The 4,407-nt window shown below is 35.6% G+C and overlaps 1 pseudogene; it reads left to right on the forward strand.

The window, feature by feature from the left end:
• Positions 1-341: 341 nt before the first annotated feature.
• On the forward strand, positions 342-612 carry LOC120620919 (small ubiquitin-related modifier 2-like; annotated as a pseudogene).
• Positions 613-4,407: the final 3,795 nt, after the last annotated feature.

The following is a 4,407-nucleotide window of genomic DNA, read 5'->3' on the forward strand; positions in this document are numbered from 1 at the left end:
GTAATGAATGCCATCTTTAATTTATCAAGTGAGGAGTTGAAATACTATCTTTAACTGATGGAACAAGGAATAAAAATATAACTTACAGAGGTAACACACAGTGAGGAAAAATATAATTAAATAAAGAAGGACGGACTCATAAAAATGGAGTAAGTTAAATCCTTACCTAAGATAGTGGAAATCAGTAGATGTTAATATTTATAATAATGGAAGGATACTATTTAAATACAGTGAAGTGAAGCCCAAAGAAAAGACTGTTAAAAATTCTTCCTTGTGCTTATTTGGTGCAGACCTCGTCTCTCTTTTATGAAATGGCAGTTGAGGAGACTCCAGTGCTCACCATGGCCAACGAAAAATTCAAGGAAAGAGGCCCAGTCAAGACTGAGAACGATTGTGAAAGTGGCAGAGCAGGATGGCTCTATGGTGGAGTTTAAGATTAATAGTAAACTAATGAAAGCCTGTTGTGAATGGCAGAGTTTGTCAATGAGGCAGATCAGATTCCAATTTAATAGACAAGGCTTAATCGATGAAACAGGCACACCTGCATAGCTGGACATGGAGGAGGACAATACAATTGATGTGTACCAGCAGCAGACAGGAGGTGCCTACTAAAAAGAGAACCTGCTACTTTACTCTAGAACGTGTTCCTCCAGACCAAGATGTTCTCAATTAGAAAACCACAATTTGGTTCCACCGCACCCCGACTACTTACTCTATTTTTCTCTATTCTTTCATATTCTTTCCTCGTTCCTTTATTATACAGTTAACTGATGTATGTGCACGAGCATTTACATTTTTTAAACTAAATGGCCAATAATATGTTTTCATCAATATCCAATGGAGATGGGATGGGGGAAATACTGGTTCTATGAAGAACCTTTTCTCCATTAACAGTATGCTCATTCAGCTCTTATCTTTATATTCCAGTGTTATTTTGCTCACTGTTTAACCTAAAAAAGAACATAAAAATCCTTGCATACTTTGTTCCATTGGAGAATTTTAATGTTTTTCATTTATCATTGTAAATCCAAGGACAATTTCATAACTGTTTTGTATGTAGCTATTAGATGTAGGGCAACCTATCTTTAAGTAGGGATAAATTAAAAGAAATGAATCTTAGTTTTCCCTTCAGGTCATGCATTTTGCTGTTTAAACAAACTTGTTTAAAATGAAACAAACGAAAAACAAAAAGTTCTTCCTTGGGACTATGAGGGTAGGAGGGACTATGGCTTTTTTGATCCACATTAGATTTTTAAAGGCAATATGCAATATTTGAAACAAAAATCTACTTTTTACAAAACAAAGAATATAAACTTTGTGCAATTTCCAGGTACCAGGTTAAAGATTATGTGCTCTTAGTAATTATGAACTACTGGGGTTAAATACTTTGCCTTTTTGTCTATTTGCTAAATGAAAATCAGGATTGAGGTATGCTTTGTCAATATCTTGGCAGTTATCACAGCCTTTTTTGATTTGAGGTTAACATCATAGAGGTGAACCTACTCACTATAACAAACATTTATTGCCCACTATGTGCTAGGCACTATGAATCAGAGGTAGAATAACCTGTTTCAAGCACCAGAATAATAAATTTAGTCACCTATTTTGAATATTTCCAAGATGTGCTCTTCCCACCCAAACACATTGTGTTCTAAAGTTTTACTTTTGTGATCTCGATCCTCTTGGTGTACTAAATTGCCCCAAAATCTTTCTGGGAACTGAAATCCTGATGCTGGACACTAATTCCTGTATTTATTCTAACCTACAACCTGCAGCTAGATCATAGTGGCCAATTGCTGCTTCAACTGCAGTCTTGTTTCTCAACATCATGTTTCATCACAATGACAGATCATTTGCCTCTTGTCTAGTATGCAATCTTCCTCTCTGGGAATGTCAGTTTTCTGCTATTGACAACTGCTAGAAAAATTCCCACTAATATCAGCTTCCATTCAAGAAGTTGGTAACTAGTAACCCACAGGAGAATTGGCCTGCAGATATGTTGGCCCATAATGTCCCAACTTAAATTTTTAAACAGAACTACTGTTGTACCAAATTTGTAAATATTTCCAACTTCTCTAGAAAAATGAAACCTGGCAACCCTGACCAAACATTACATATGGCATAAACCTAGTTTATAAGGGTCATGAGTTCACCACTCTCCATTGGCTTGTTTCACTCATTTCCATTGCCTATCTGATTCTTGTAGGTATTTTAGTTTGAAATCCTTAGTCTAGCCTACTTCTATTCTTAACTGGAGCTAATCTTTTACCATGAGAGCTAAACTTCCAGAATAAAACAGCTTTTTATTCTGGCAGACATCCCATAGGAAAAGCTAGTTCTTAGAAATCCTTCTGATCTTCCTAGAAAAACACAAATTACTTTGTTTTTCAGAATGGTTCTGCCCAGGAGATCTTTGCTGTTGGAAAGGGTTATTCTTTAGCTTATCAGTAAGTACCTTCTAAAGATCATGCTCAAAAGAACAGCATGATTGCATCAAATTTAAATTGCACACGTTCAAATAAAGGTACATGTCCTATCTAGACCTTCAGTCTGTTTTGATGAAATCAATTAACCTACTACTCACAAATTATTAGCTGAATTCAGCAATTATTGAGTGCCTCTTTTTAATTACCATGCAGTAGCAGGCTACATTACAGGAATGCACTGAACACACACTCCTGCCTTCAAAGATGCAGTCCAGTACAAACAGGTAACATTAATGGTTAAATATCTGCTGCAATGAAAGCACATATGAAGGTCATTGTGGAAGGCTCAAGGGTGTGTATAAGAAAATAACCTCTACACTAAAATTTGTTAAGCGTGAAGCAGCAAAAGTTAACAAAATCAAAGTGGTAAAGTAAGGAGATATGGTGTTCAGGTAGAGATGTGAGAGCTTGAGCTTGAGCTGAGGACCATGAGGGAACAGCAAGAAATGAAACTGGGTGAATAAAAGGTCAGATTATGAAAGGTCTTCTGAGCAAAATAGAGAAGTGAAGCCAAATCGTCATTCTTGACTCCTAATCCTTATGCCACTTCTAATCGTTCAGGTTTTATCCTGAGGGAAAAGGAGTCATTAAAAGAAAGAAACAGGAAAAGAAATTGAAGAAACACCAAAAGGAATAATCCAGAGACCAATAAGGCGGCCAAGAGTTGCTCTCATAAAAATGATATCAAGAAAATTAGAAGCCAAGCTACAGATTAGGAGAAAATACTTGCAAGACACATCTGATAAGACTTTGTATACTCAAAACACACAAAGAACTCTTAAAGCTCAACAAGACAATAACCCAATTAAAAACTGGGCCAAAGACCTTAATATTTTATCAAAGAAAATATATAAAAATATGCTCCATATTATGTTCCCAGGGAAATAACAAATTAAAACAAGGCACCACTACACATCTATTAGAATGACCAAAATCCAACATCACCAAATGCTGGTAAGATGTAGAGTATCAAGAACTCTCATGTTACTGGTGGAAATTCAAAATGATACAGCCATTTTGGAAGACAGCCTGGCAATTTCTTACATTAAACATATTTTTACCATACAATCCAGCAATCACACTCCTCAGCACTTACTCAAAGGAGTTTAAAACTTGTGTCCACACAGAAATCTACACACAGATGTTTATAGGAACTTTATTCATAATTAACAAAACCTGGAAATGACCAAGATGTCCTTTAGTAGATGAATGGGTAAACTGTGGTACATCCAATGGAATGTTATCCAGTGTTTAAAAAAAAAAAGCTATCAAGACATAAAAAGACATTGGAGGAAATTTAAATGCATATTACTAAGTGAAAAAAAGCAAATCTGAAAAGGTTATATACTATCTGATTCCAACAATGTGGCACTCTGGAAAAGTTAATACCATGGAGAAAATAGTGTTTGCCATGAGTGGGAGATGAATAGGTAGAACAGAGAGGATTCTTAAGGTAGTGAAAACACTCTGTATAGTGATGACTATGTGATTATACTTCTATCCAAACCCGTAGAACATTCACCACCAAGAATGAACACTAAGATAAACTATGGACTTTGGGTGATTATATCAATATATGTTCATTCTTGGTTTAAAAAAAAAAACCTTTATGGTGAATGTTGATACAAGGAGACTATACCTGTGTGGGGGTAGAGTATGTGAAAAATCCCTATTCTTTCATCTTGATTTGCTGTATGCTCTTAAACTCCAAAAAAAAAAAAAAAGGTAGGAATTGGTGGGATTCCAGAACGTAGTAAAAGGGGTTAGATCCAAAGTAGGAGTGTAAATACAGGTTTGTAGATATGGTATCTGAAAGTTAAAGGCCTTGGCTTTTACTATCTTCATAAATTAGAAAGCAGACATCAAGACAAGTGCATGTGTAGTGGTAGCAGGGAGTGATGAAAGTGAACAAAGATTTGAA

The sequence above is a fragment of the Pteropus medius genome, unplaced genomic scaffold, assembly GCF_902729225.1.
Source record: "Pteropus medius unplaced genomic scaffold, Ma_sr-lr_union100, whole genome shotgun sequence".
NCBI lineage: Eukaryota > Metazoa > Chordata > Mammalia > Chiroptera > Pteropodidae > Pteropus > Pteropus medius.